At 43.7% G+C, this 15,026-nt stretch overlaps 1 protein-coding gene across 1 annotated transcript in view; it reads right to left on the reverse strand.

The window, feature by feature from the left end:
• The window catches only part of LYPD6B (LY6/PLAUR domain containing 6B), a 57,570-nt gene that overhangs the window by 40,246 nt on the left and 2,298 nt on the right, over positions 1-15,026 (reverse strand). The window contains exon 2 of the mRNA XM_063342500.1: positions 1,522-1,693. The gene's annotated coding sequence lies outside the window, so the exon portion shown is untranslated. The remainder of the gene's footprint in view (positions 1-1,521; positions 1,694-15,026) is intronic.

Consider the following 15,026-nt stretch of genomic DNA (forward strand, 5'->3'; position numbering starts at 1 on the left):
TCGTGGTATTTTTCTTACAGAGCTTAAACAGCCATTTTTTTGAGCACCTAGGTTTACATTCACAAAAGGAATTTATGTTTCACAAAAAAAAAAATATATTTAAAAATCAGAGTAGACACACAAATGAAAAACTGCAATCTTCACATTCACCCACTCAGCTGCTACCAGAATTCCCCAGGCACCTCAAAGTTTTCCATTCTCTAATCACAGGAAACTTTGCTTTCAGGCACACCCAATTTTGGCAGGCCCGAGCAGCTTACCAACCCATCTTGCAGCTTAGTCTCACGCTTGTATTCACAAGCCCTTCTTGAGGGCTTCATCTGAGGGGTTTGATCCAGATGGCACTCAGACCAGATTCCTTCTCTTCTGGTGGGGGGTGAAGTAATTGGAGGTAGGGCTCCATTCAACGGGAGTTAAGTGGCACACTTGCCTCAGATGTGGGAGATCTGGATTAATTCTTGCCAGGATTCAGACCACCATTTCTCCAAGAAAGCGTTCTATCAACAGCCGATCTGTTCATTCAGAGCGGGAAGCTCTTGATCTCTCTTATTGAAACTGATACACCTTGCAGGGAACATCAAAGGTCCATCCTGCAGACAGAAAGACTACACACACACACGCGCAGCAGACGATCACCTGGGAGGAGGAAGATCTGCATTCCAGGCTTTGTTTCAGTTATCAACTCTTTTATCCAATGACTTTGGTATATAAAACATCTGAATTTCTAGTGAAGATAAACGCCTCTGGTAAACAAGAATAAAGCTCCACATTTCCAACAGAGTCAATGTTTAAAAACCTGTATTTCCCTAGCCTCCCTCTTCTGCATACCTTCAGGCATCTTCCCACAGGTAGAATGTAGGCCCTTGACAGCTGCTGTGAATTCCCTTGTATTAGTAAAACATATAGAACACAACCACTGGTACACTGATGTTATGGTTCCACGCAGCATTTCCTTGATTTCATACCATTTTAAGGGCTATTTTTGAAACACACATCAGAGTTTTTGTGGATTTAGCCACATGTCAAAGCTGTATAATGGATGTCTACTATAGCAGACTGCGGAAAACACGCAGCACTTGCTGCTGCAGGGAAAATGCATTTCACCAAATTAGTTCAGACACCCTTGAGTGTTGTTGATAGTGATTAACAATTAACCTTCTTCCAAGCAGACTTAGAAGTTGATTAACTACTGCATCCTTCATACAGAAAGGAAGCAATTCAGCTAAAGAAACATGAAAAAACAAGAGTTTAAGATGGTCCCAGAAGAAAATAACCCGTTTAAAGGAGCACAGTTACTGTAAGAGTTCTGAAGGGATTTCCCCTTATCTACTTCTTCAAAGAATACGTACTATATTCACAATATAAACCAATGTGGTTTACGTGTATATACGTTACAAGCATTTTCCTGCAGTAGTAAAACGAGTAAACCTGAAACTTTCAAAGTGATTTTATTGCTCATTTTATAGATTTTCCTAGCCCTTTGATGCGCTGCCATTCCAGAAGGCAATCCCAGCTTCATACCTTTGTTGCTACTGCGCACGTCAACCGCACCCATTTCCAGGTTGTCTGTGGGAACAGTATGCACTGGGAATTAGCCAGGCATCTCCCGGCAGTAATCCTCACAGCAGAATGCCAAATCCCACGGGGTGCCACAGAGACTTTCTTCAGCACGTGCACTTTAGCACGAAGCCCGCTATGGAGAGAAACAAAATATAACATGAATAAGACACAGAGACAGAAGCCACCAAGGAAACGGTATCCTAGAAAATCCAGGCTCACCAATGGCCACTTTTTAAGTGTTCTGAAATAAAGACCAGGTGGCTTTATCGCCTATTAATAAATAAGTAAATACAGCTTAAGCCAGGCTGTATCTTAAGTGCCAAAAGAGCTAAACATCCTCCTTCTCTCACATGTAAATTCTCTGCAGGTGTACGCCTCTAATTTCCAGTGGGTCAGATTCCAGTGGACAACTTTAAAAATAAAGACAGTCATACTTTTATACCCATCACATAGTATGTTATTTCTAGATAGAGTAGGACCAGTTGGACTGGGAGCTGTTCCATAATCCCTGCATGCAAAACATTCCCTCCCACGCGGGAAGCTCGTCTTTCACCGATGCCTACATCCTACTCCAACCACAGTGCTGACGTTAAAATTCCCAATCTATAACACTGCTAACAGTAGGTTCGGAGCCACCAGCCGCTCCACGGAAGAAATGCTGTTCATTGCAGGCAAGGGAGCAGCGGTGCTGAGGCTGACCAAAGAAATGTAAATCTTATCCACAGTCCCAACCAAAGTATCCGGCGTGGCAAAGCACAAGAAGAGCTCAAAAGCGCTATAATCAAGCAGACAGGTGAAAATGAAAGAACATAGAATCACAGAATGGTTCGGGTTGGAAAAGAACTTGAAGATCATCTCATTCCACCCCCCCTGCCCTGGGCAGGGACACCTCCCACCAGCCCAGGTTGCTCCAAGCCCCGTCCAACCTGGCCTTGAACCCCTCCAGGGATGGGGCAGCCACAGCTTCTCTGGGCAACCTGGGCCAGGGGCTCACCGCCCTCACAGCAAACAATTTCTTCCTTATATCTAGTCTAAATCTGGGTACTCGCCACACTCCACACAATTCCTATTACTGCCATTGTTTTGGGGATAAATCGAATCCTGAAGATGCTCCTAACAAAATCCTTTCTTTAAATGCCTGGTTACAAATGGAAATACATTAAGAACTATGCTCCACAAGAGATGACCTAGAAACTTACCTGCAAAGATTATTATTTTTCAGATTTGTTCTGCAGAACAGCTCTGCAGCAGGCTAAAGTCTGGTGGAGGACACCCACTCATCCACCTAGCTAATGTGACTGAATGCTATTAATGCATTTCTTAACAATTTTTATACTATATTGCTAAAAAAAATTTATAGAATTTTTTAATATGTGGGGACACACACACACGTATACACACTGCGATTTCTCTGGTAAAATAACTAGTACTAAAACATGATGACCCTGGTGGCATACCCCAAATGCTCCAGCTCAAATACCAGTTTTACCTGGTACACAGTGAAAACTGAAGATTTATGCTAATAGGTAGGACAACGCCCAGATTAAGGTAGCACTTGAAATAAATTCTCTTTGCTTTTCCATGATAACTAAGAAAAAGGAACAGCAGTTCAAGAGATGCACTGTGGCTGCTTTTAGCTCTGTTGACTTAAAACTGTATATATACTGCCAAGTTTCAAGTTTCATATCGTGCATATGTCCAGACATGTGATTGAGCACATTATCGGAGCCGTCAACCACTGGAGCCTCTTCTGTGGAAGCACTGCAGGAAACCAGTGTCGTGTAGTATTACGGGAGGCCAGTTATTACCTTTCCAGCTACAACGGATTATTCCGAGAAACAGTCGCTTAATAAACCGGTAAGATTCCTCACAGCACAGAAAGCTCCTCTCAAAGCCAAAGACAATAGAAAAAAATAAAGCACAAATAAAAGTAATTTAAATGTGAATTGTATCATCAATCCTTTACATGTTAGTACTCACAGCAAGACAGCCCATGATCTTATCTATGGGTGGTTAACCACAGGCAGGGTTGTAAACATGGATTTAACTAGTTAAGAGCGTATTCTGACAATTCAGAGCAGATCTCAATTCCCTTTATTTTGGCAACTAAGTACACAAGCAGAGATTTCTTTCGCAATTACACATTGTTCTTAAAATAGTTCACTACATAATTACTTCACTATGGTGGTCAAGCTACGCTGACAACTCACAAAGCCACATATAGAAGTGTATCTTTAATAAACACGCACCTTCCACCTCCCAACATCTGGATACTACCAGAGAAAAAATTGTTTTATATCCACACAGAATAAATGAAACCCTCTGTGAGAAGAGCGATACAAACAGGACATTCTCACCATCACAGAAGCAAGGCTGCATTCTTGGCGACATTAAAGAAGATAGAAATATGTTTTTAAAACCCTGAAACCCTAGAAATAACTAGAGGCTTAACTAATCTATCCTTTAAAAGATCAAAGGTCTTCAAGCGTACACAGGATTCCACAGTTAAACATACTCAGCTAGGTTACTACCACAATTAATAAAATTAGAAAAAAGCAATTTGGAAACATTATGCCAGTACGACAAGTGTATCGGCACTATTTATTTTCTTGAGTACACATCCAGGGGAAGCCCGCAATATCCTGGATTCTTACTTTGAACAAGCCTTTGTAGTCCCCTCTGGCCACCAGCCAGAGGAACCACCATGTTCTCATGGTTGTCCGTCAATTTGAACTAGAGGCACTAAGTGCCCCGTTCCATGGTTTATAACAGCCATGCTACTATTTCCCTGATAAGCCACTGAAACGGCCCCAGAGTGCATCCTTCCCAAGACCTCCGGGCCCTGAGGTCAACCCTCAAAACCATTTTCACTCCCCCATTTCTGAATGCTGAAGTCAGAGCCGTCCCTAGAAATAATGCAAGGCTGCCCAAGGCAAGAAAGGAGAGGAGATACTTCCTTCTCGTTCTGCGCTGACTAAAAATTATCCTACGTGCATATCTGTGACTGTCAAGAGTGTACACAATGCATTCGCTCAGCCTGCAAAATCCCAGGATCCATCTCTAATTGTACTTACTCTAGCATGACAGCGGGATACAAAGAAAGTTCATAAATAAATTCATGTGCCCAATGACATTTTCCGGCATTTGGACGCCACAGGACATTTTTCCAAGACAGATCAACCCTTAAAAACAACTAAAAGTGGCCCTGTTACTTTTTGATTCCCTGTACCTACTATCGTTATATTTCTGTGTTGATTTTTCAAAAGATCTGACTTCAAAAGCTGACATCTATTTAAAAACCTGACCCATACTGTAGCTCTTCAAGCATTTTCTACTGAATTACGGCATCAGAAGACTTGCTGTTTGCCCTGTGCATTTTTTAAAAGAACTGAAAACACAGCCTCTTTCAAGCCAAAGGTAGTTTTGTCATCCAGCTTTTCGGGAGGCAGCGTTCCACCCTACAGCTGCAATGACTAAAGGCTTTAAAGGTCTTATTTTGCGAGGAAGGGATGGAAGCTAGTGGTTTGACAATTCAAGAGCAGCTGGAACACAAAACATGCAAGAGGTTCAAGGTATCAGCTGTTGCTGTGTGTCTAACACTCCAGAAAGCACTAGTCACTTCTAAAACTTTCTTCATTGAAAATGCAAAAGAGACGTGAAATGTCCCCGAAAGCCACTCCCCTTCTGAAAGTTAAGCGATGAAATGCTATAGATTAGTCCCACTGTCTCACCAAGAGGGAGAAAGTTGGTTACTTTCATTACTTTTCTTCTCCCAGGTGGGTCACACCAACGGCAAGCCAACTCGACAGCGGGTAAGGTTGGAAAAGCGATGCAGAATGGTGCAAGGCTCTCACACGGAGCTTTGCCTGCCTTACACAACTAATAACACAGTCTTTGGATCTGTACGCTGCCAAGTCATTAGGTACCCACAGCAACACGAGGTTTAGGTTCTGTAGTCCCTCTCTCAGTTCTGCCCTCTTCCTCCTGTAACCCCGTGGCTGATTGACCCCAGACAGCAATTAAACATGCACCAGCTGAGGTTTGCTCTCTCCCTGCCTCAGTGGGATGGGGAAGAGAATTGGATTGGAAAAGTGAGAAAAACCTCATTGGTCAAGTTAAAGGAAGTTTAATAAGTGATGCAGAGGCGATCACTCACCCTTCCCACCAGCAGACCAATGCCCAGGCGCTCCCTGGGCAACATCTACCTTGAAGAGACGACGCCCATCCAGTTTTTATTGCTGAACGTGACATTATACGGTGTGGAAAGTCCCTTTGGCCAGTTGGGGTCAGCTGTCCCAGCTGTGTGCCCTCCCGGCCCCTGACCCACCACCAGCCAGAGTGAGAAAGAGGGAAGTCCTGTGATGCTGTACAAGCACTGCTCAGAAACAGCCAAAACATGGGTGTGTTATCAACAATGTTTTAGACCCAAATATAAAACTCAGCACCATATGGGCTGCTACGAAGAAAATTAATTCAATCCCAACCAGACCCGTGAGCAAGCTCCTGTAGGACTGTCAGCACATAAACGATTCCTTCCAAAAACTACTCAAACCCGACCATCTGATCACCAAATCGCAGAATGGCTGAGGTTGGCAGGGACCTCTGGAAGTCATCCTGTCCAGCCCCACTGCTCAAGCAGGGCCACCTGGAGCTGCTTGTCCAGGACCGTGTCTAGATGGTTTTTGAATCTCGCTAAGGAGGAGAGAGACCCCACAACCTCCCTGGGAAACTGTGCCAGTGCTCCATCGATGCAGAAATACAAATACTGATGCAGACAAAAAAATCTGGGTAGTTGCGTATCTTACACAACACAGAAAAAATGCATTGCATTAAAACACTTGATGTGACTTCTGTTACACTCTGTATCTTTTGGCGTAAATAATGCAAGGTAAGAAACCTCTCTTTATCCAAAATCCATAATTAATAACTATCCTCTTTTAAAGCTTGCCCTACTAGGTGGTGGGCTTGCTAAGTTCTAACAGGGAAAAATAAGTCCTGTGGCAATAAAGTACGTCAGCAAATGCCTTTTCTTCCTCTCCTGTTAATTCTTAGTGAAATATTTTTCTATACCTCTGAAATCTGGCTTTGAACTACAGCAAACAGTTCTTTCCCATCAGACAGCGATCTATTTGTCAAATCACTAGGGCGTTGCTAAAGTCAATGTTGGTCAGGAAAGGGAGTAAAGTCTACTTCAGCATTCTCTCAGGACGTTCACAATAGCTGAGGAACTGCTCTAAGGGAACTGAGATTCTGAATCTTGGCAAGCAGGTGGAATGTCTAAATCTTTACATATAAAGAAATTGTGTTTACACAAAACAATCAATCCTACAGTCACAACCAGGCATGATTACAGTTGGCAAGTATCACTGAGGAAGGACACATCGTGGTGAAATGCATAGAAGCAGACCCACAATAAAAAAAATGAACAACAAACAACCACCCACCCCTCAAAGTGTTCACGGCCAGGTTGGACGGGGCTTTGTGCAACCTGGTCTAGTGCGAGGTGTCCCTGCCCAGGGCAGGGGGGTGGAACTAGATGATCTTTAAAGTCCCTTCCAACTATAACCGTTCTATGATTCTAGGATCATCCATCTTCAGTATTCACACCGTTCCCGACCCTAGCCAAGCACCAAGCACCATGATCATTGACACCACTGCCCTGTGGCACCCATGAGCTACAAGTGTGCAGGTGACATAAGGTGAATTCACTGGTGACTCTGAGCGGGTATCTCCTACTCAAGCTCATGGTTGTACCTCCAGAAGCTTCCAGTTCAAGACGAATGGCACCATCCAAGATGGCAGCTGCTATACTGACACAAACTCGTTGTATTTTGATTCTCTGCAAGACAAATCTATAAACAATATTAACTGATATCTTCATCATTTTGAAAACATAATCTGCTTAGTTCCTCAGAACCCAGGAAGTACTTGCACTTTCTTATAAATAAATAAGCTATTGCCCAAACTGTGACAAAACAAGAAGGACCATGTAACACGATCATAACTCATTATCTTGGACATGAGGAAGATAGCTGGGGTAACACAAATGAAATATCTCTATATACACAGATATTCTGTTTATGAGAAGTATTCCACTCCATCATGCTTCACATCAGATACCCAACAGTGACAAGGCCGTATCAAGATGATGCAGTACTGAGTAGACATGTATCACATATCCAGAGAATACGATAGGATAGTAGTCTCAGGAAGTGTTATTAGCTGAAAGTCCTAATATCCAACACTTTCAAAAAGCTCGTTATTCGCAGTATTGATGGAGGAAAAATAGAGGACTGGTGTGAGCCTGAACACCAGATGCCCTGAATTCCAATTTGATTTAGCACAGAATTCATGGTGCCTGGAGGGACTCGAAGCAGGCAATGATAGCCCCTAATCTCTGCCTCTAAAAGAAAAAAAAGAAGCCACGCAGATTTTAGTTAAATTAGCAGGCTGGCTGAAACAAAAACTTCTTACTCTAAGTATCTCCTAGGTATTACAGCCTACAGTTCAAATGACACTCTCAGCCCTCTACATAATTCTCTCAGAAAAGGTATGAGTCTGTTCTGCACACCAAATCTCTCTTCTCCTATAACTAGTGAGGCAGAAATCCTACCTCACTTGACACATTTTTCTTCTTGTCTAATTATACTGTAATTATTAACCTCATTTTGGTGCTTCACAGAAGAGATATTTTCAAGTCTGTGCAGATTAGCTGTAAATCTGCAGCTCTTCTATACCTCGTTAATATTTTAAACACCTATTTTAAGTTTTTTCCACACTAGATGTAATTTGTGTCAGTGTAAATTCTTTGTAGCCGTAGTCTCATAAATCCGGTAATCTCTCCGAATGCGCGATTCATCGCAAGGAGGGAAAGACGGGAATTTTCTTTCTGAATAGGATTATTTTGAACTTGGATCATTTGAACAATCCAGCTTGCAAAAGAACTGTACTGAATCAACAGAGCCGAGGCAGGTGGGAACCACAAAATAGCTTTAGGAATGCGCCCACACCCTCTCTCCCACAAACCTCACTGGCGTAAGGATGCTGGTAGCAGAGTCTGGTCGCGCTCCTCAGGCTACCGAAAGGTTTAGTACCGAGAAAGTACAGAAACGGTAACTTTACTGGATGTGGGCAGGCTGAAAGGGAAGAAGTAGTGAAACGCTGTAGTCGGCGTTTCCCCTGAGCAGGACTGGTTTTTTGTTGTACACGCTGACACAACTTACTGCTCCTCATTGCCTCCGGTCAGCCGTCCGCCCAGCAGAGCGGCCGGTGCTGTATTTCTGCCTTTTTCCTCTAATATAAATGACGCCAAATAGTCAAGTCTGAAATGTTATAAAGAAAGAGGTAAGCAAGTCCTCCTGAACCCAGCGGTGATGCTCTTCTAAAGCCTCACACTTTATGATCCTTTTCATTTTTTTACCCAATGAACGACTGAGAATTTTCAAATCCTGTTCCACCGTTTAACAAAAACTCCCATAAAACCACAGTACATACCTCAACGAAAAACATTCTGCTTACTTCGATTAGTGTTTTGGTAATAATACACACATATTAAAGCAATAAGTCCCTTGGATTTATTTTGTTACACCAAAATAACTTGATGTGAAACATAATTATTGAGTCAGAGAGTATCGATTTCATGGCATCTGATGAGAGAAAATTCCTTATTAAAAAGCGGAAAAAAATATTAAAAAACCCGGACTAAATTAAATCCAACAGTCATTCATTAAACAAATGATATTATCAGCTGCCCAGTGACAAGTAGTCACTACTGTAGCTTCAGTGAGGTGCTATTAGAAGATCACTATTCAAAGAGTTATTAGCAAGTACTGGCCTAAATACGGGTCATCGCCTGCTAGAAGAGACAGGAGAAGCAAGTTTTCGGTAAGATGACAGGCTGACACGGGAGATGGAGCTACGCAGGGGAGAGCTGAGCATCCTCGGCAGAAGCTCCCAAGGGAGCAAGGACTGTCCAAAAAACCAAACTACCACCAACAAAAAACACAGGAAGGCTCTTTCCTGAAACGGCAAACTCCCAATAATCTTTCCCTTCTGTGCTGCGAATTTTGAATTTTATCAGACTAGATTGATATCAGGCAGTGTTGTAATAATCTCAAAAAAAATTAAAAATTAAGAGGAACAGAATGGAGCCCCAGGCTGAAATTAGCATCCAGAACTAGCTCTGCACAGGGCGATTCCCCAGCCCTTACAGACACGTGGTGTTTTAATAACTGATATCCCAGAGGAGCAGCTGCTGTGCCAGTATCTCTCACCTCTGGCTTGTTCGGACAAACCACTTTCTTGACTTCTGCAGAATCCGTGCTGTAGCTTTTTGTTATAGACTTGAAAATAATTTTTATATGCTCATATAAACATCCTCTAATTTGATTCTACAAACCATATAAGGCACATGAGACACCATTACCTTGAACGAGCACCCCAGAGGTGGAATGTTAGATTGACATGTACCAAAAAGAGACTAAGAAAGGGTCACATCTTCAGGTATACCACATAAAATAAAATTCACTATTTACTCTATAATCCCAGTGCTGCACCAGTGTCAGGAAACCAGTCTGTTCTCTGACAGTCCCGAAGAGAGAAGAACCACTGTAATCTTATTTTTTTTTAATGTTTGACTTGTAGACTTAGTTTTAAAGGATGGATACAGGACGTGCCCTTTGAGCAGACTCAAGTTTTGGAGCAGACACATTACTCTGGGCAGCTGAGATCAAGCATCTGGTAATTTTCTCCCACTCTTGGATGAAACGCCAATGAGAGGATTAGCCCACGCAGTCCTGCAACCACGAAAAGCTGGAAACTACAGAAACAACTGTAATGATGAGTCTAAGGAAGACGTTGCATGACTTGAGCCAGGCACAGCAGATGGAGACAGTGGACTTCAAGGAAAAACGATGAGCCCAGTTCAACAGTGCTGGGACCTGAACACCCACCCGACGCTCTGCTGCCACACAGCCATGAGCTAAGGAAAACGTGTCCATAAGAATCACAGAATCATAGAATCTTCATGGTTGGAAAGGACCTTTGAGATCGTCGAGTGCAACACACACAAAACACACACACAAAAAAACCCCCTACAGTCTCTGCCACTAGAGCATGCCCTGAAGTGCCACATCTAGACGTTTCTTAAACACCTCTAGGGATGGGGACTCAGCCCCCTCCCTGGGCAGCCGTTCCAGTGCCTGACCACTCTTCCAGTAAAGTAATTCTTCCTGATATCTAATCTAAACCTCCCCTGGCGCAGCTTCAGCCCATTTCCTCTGGTCCTGTCATTATTCCCCTGGGAGAAGAGGCCAACCCCCACCTCTCTGCACCCTCCTTTCAGGGAGTTGTAGAGGGCAATGAGGTCTCCCCTCAGCCTCCTCTTCTCCAAGCTAAACATGCCCAGCTCCCTCAGCCTCTCCTCACATGCCCTGCTCTCCAGACCCCTCCCCAGCCTGGTCGCTCTCCTCTGGACACGCTCCAGCACCTCAATGTCCCTCTTGTACAGCGGGGCCCAGAACTGGACACAGCACTTGAGGTGAGGCCTCACCAGTGCCCAGTACAGAGGCACCATCACTTCCCTGCTCCTGCTGGCCACGCTATTCCTGGTACAAGCCAGGATGCTGTTGGCCTTCTTGGCCACCTGGGCACACTGCTGGCTCGTGTTAAGCTGGCTCCACCAGCACCCCCAGGTCCTTTTCTGCCGGGCAGCTTTCCAGCCACTCTGCCCCAAGCCTGTAGCGTTGCTTGGGGTTGTTGTGACCGAAATGCAGGACCCGGCACTTGGCCTTATTAAACCTCCTACAGGTGGCCTTGGCCCATCGAAACTCTAGCCAGAACGGATTTTCTTAGTTACCGACTGAAAGAAGAGAACGTCAACACTTCAAGCTCACATCTAGCAACTGCTCCTTACATAGGCACGAAAACTCTTCATATCTGGCCTTAAATGAAGTTTAAGGGAAAACCAGTACCTGTAAACAAGGTTTTAAGCACTGAGAGGATACACATAACGCTTGTGTTAGCAAGCTCAGTGACACAAGGTACATATGCCTGTATTTCCCTCTATTTCATAAGCTTTTAGTTCCATTTCTCTGTATTAAGTTGAGCTCTGAATTAGTGTAATTTGCCGCAACAGGTTTATTCACATCAAGACAAAGCCGGGGCAGCATTTTTCAAAAAAAGGATTAGATGACTGTAACTACTACCATCTGCACTTATGCGTGTTTAGACTCTGAGAAGGGTAATCACCACACTTCAGGGCATGATCCGCAGGGGTCAGACAGATAATCTTACGCCCATCTTTCTGTTTTTGACATTGCCCAATTGGGTAGGTGCATAATAGAGGATATTAGTCTTCCCTCGAGCGTTAGTTATTCATCACTGCCAGAGGCAGCTTTACAGACCTAAGATGATGAGCCAGTCTAGGATGGCAACCGGTTCTCCCAAACTGCGAAACGCACTCCGCAGTCCAGGGCTCGAACGCGACATGGTGTTTCAGGTACAAATAAGAGATTATCTACGCGTACGCCACAAGATTTCATGGAGCAATTCTGGAAAGGATTATTATTATTATACCAAGGGCCTCCAGACCACCAAAGACAGCGATTGTTTTATGGAGGGCTTTCTGTTTGTTAAATTTCCATTTAAATAACAGGCAGAAATTACAGTATCTTGCATTTAAACTTAGGGCAAATATATATAGATACAAATCAAGTATTACTCCTGCAACTGGTGTTAGTTTTCAATCTATATAACCCAAGATAGGCCTCAGGATTTCAGTCTTAGCTTCTCTATCATTTGGAAATACCAGTGTAATCTTCCGAGGCTACACAGGAGGCTGGACCCATTTCTTTATAGAGACACAACAAGGCCACTTTGACTGAGGTAGGAAAGAAAACGGTTCTCACAGACACACTGATTTATGAGCAAAACAAATAAAGAGTGTGAACACAACTGTATTTCAAAATTTTGAGTAAGCAGTAAGTTCAACCTACTGATACATCTGATTTTTCACCTATTTATTGCAAGCATCTCCTCTCGTTTTGCTTGTCAGCACGTACTCCTATTTTTAAAAAATGAAGGATAAAGACTTCTTTCCACAAAGCTACTAGCCAGCAGACAGATCCTGCAGGACGGAGTGGACCATCCTCGGGCTTGAGAGCTGCCCGTGGAAACACCCCCTGGCCCTGGCCACCCCTCCCTCCACCTCTCCCCAGCCCAGACGGTCACCTCCGGGATAATGACCTGACTGCTCTGTAAGTCATTACGGTTCAAACGAGCTGGGTTAGCTTAAACACTTAAATTACAGTTCTCGGCCAAGCCAGCACATTTAGACTGCGAGGGCGTAGGGAATGTTTACAAAACGCAGCCCTGTCCTTAGATCTGAGACTCCACAATTCTCCAGCAAGAGCACGGGGGGCAGGGATGGGGTTCAACCAGCAGAGAACGTGTCGCATGTATAAGCTTCAAAATAACTTTTGTGACTTCTAGTGAGGTCCCCCTCCACAGCAAAGTGACTTTACGTGACTCACTCATTAATAAATGGCACCGCTACAGTACAATGTGGGTTTTTTCATTTCAATGAGCATTTCAAATAAGGAGGTAATTTTTTCTCACCACACTTTAGAGAGATGGTATTTGTTATCAAACCATCTTATGGACTGTGGGAAAAAAAAAAAAACAAAACAGAAAGGGAAACAGAGTTCAGAATTTTTTTTAAATGCTCTGATAATCTAGTTTAAAGATGGACTACCTGACACTGAAAATAACTTTTTCTAGACATGCTATAGGGTTTACAGAAGCTTTCAAGTGGAAACCTTCATCCCAGACTTCCCCATTGCTGACACTTCACCTACGGCCATCTCTAATAGGAGCAAATTCCGCCTTCCATATGCACTGGTTAGACTGGAACATGGGGAAGCTCCATGTGCTTGCATTTCTTGGGGTGAAACCAGCACCCTTAATAATGCTACCCCTGCAGGGCTGTTTGCACTGAGAATTATTTACAAGCCGATCAATTTTCACAGCAATGGATGGAAATAGAAAAGTCATCATTATTCCCAATAATGAGACAATCGATAGGTAGAAAGAAGATAAATTACCTGTCTAGAACCATTCAGCAAGTCACAGAATCATAGAATGGTTTGGGTTGGAAGGGATCTTTAAAGCCCATCTAGTCCAACCCCCCTGCCATGGGCAAGGACATCTTCAACCAGATCAACAAAGGCTGTTTCAGCTCACCCTAAAGGAATCCCCTGGTGCCGGGCTTCTTGGTGGGCAGAACGTAGCTAAAGCCTAGATCCTTTAACCAAACCACTTTCTGATCATTTACTGCCCCATTTCCAGATCCGTAAAGTGATATAACAATGGTTTTTTTAAGTTTATTTCAAGCAGGTTTCACACAACACTTTAGATTTTTTTAAATATCAAAGCAACATCTAGACAAAAACCACCAAAAGAACGCCATTTTACCCTAATTTGGTTCCTCGCCAAAGCCTGCAGTTCAAACCCGGTACATCAAAAAGCCCAAAGCTTCAGGCAAGAAACAAGAAATCCCAATCCAGCTTTGCTGCCGTAGCTCGAGTGGTGCCGTTTCAATGATCGTAGCTCGTGCCTCGTGTTCTGGCTCCTCACGGGCGCCAGGTTCTGAGTGAGAAAAACAGCAAACGCAACAGTTCATTTCAGCATTTGGCATCGCAATAACCAGCCCGCTACTCAGATCTCTGCCGAAAGCATGGGCAAAGTCTAGAAGATGAAGCCTCTTCTTTAGACTAAAAGATTCTCACAGCAATTAATGGAAAAATAACTGCCAACAACAGACGCATCATACAATACAACTCGGTCCTTAAAGGAAAGCTGCAATCTGAAATTCCTTCTGAAGCTTATTGGCGCGGCACTATCGTACGTACCTTTTCACCGCTTCTGAACTGCTGGCCATGCCCCTCATCCAGAAGTCCTTTGAGTCACACACACGAATAACGGAAGCATTCCTTTCCTTTGAATCTACAAAATCCAGCTAATGGATATAAGGAAGGAAAGAAAATACTGAGGAATTTAGACTTAAAAAAAAAAAAAAAGGGGGAATTTTCTCAAGTATCAGAATTTATTTGGAGAGGGAGGGCTTTTGTTCTAAGGAACCCCTCAAAGTAGTACGGTAGAGGGGAGGTGAGGGGGTGTTTCTGGTGCAGCTTAGGGCCCATTTGGACTGGGAAATGACAGCCCTGGAAGATTCCTCACCCTTCAACGACCTTGCCCTCCTTGAGAGACATTAAGCACCCTGAGTATACTTAGTATGCTCTTTCCCTCACCTCTGCTGCCGAGTGCCTTACCTGCTGCCTGCACTGGAAGAGTCTGTCTGGTCTTGGTGACTTCTGGTTCACAACCTAAGTTCACAACTCCTGATTTCGGGCAGGGCTCTCCTACATAATTGACACAACTTGTGTCAACAGTGTAAAAGGAAACATCCC

Source organism: Chroicocephalus ridibundus, chromosome 7 (assembly GCF_963924245.1).
Source record: "Chroicocephalus ridibundus chromosome 7, bChrRid1.1, whole genome shotgun sequence".
Taxonomy (NCBI): domain Eukaryota; kingdom Metazoa; phylum Chordata; class Aves; order Charadriiformes; family Laridae; genus Chroicocephalus; species Chroicocephalus ridibundus.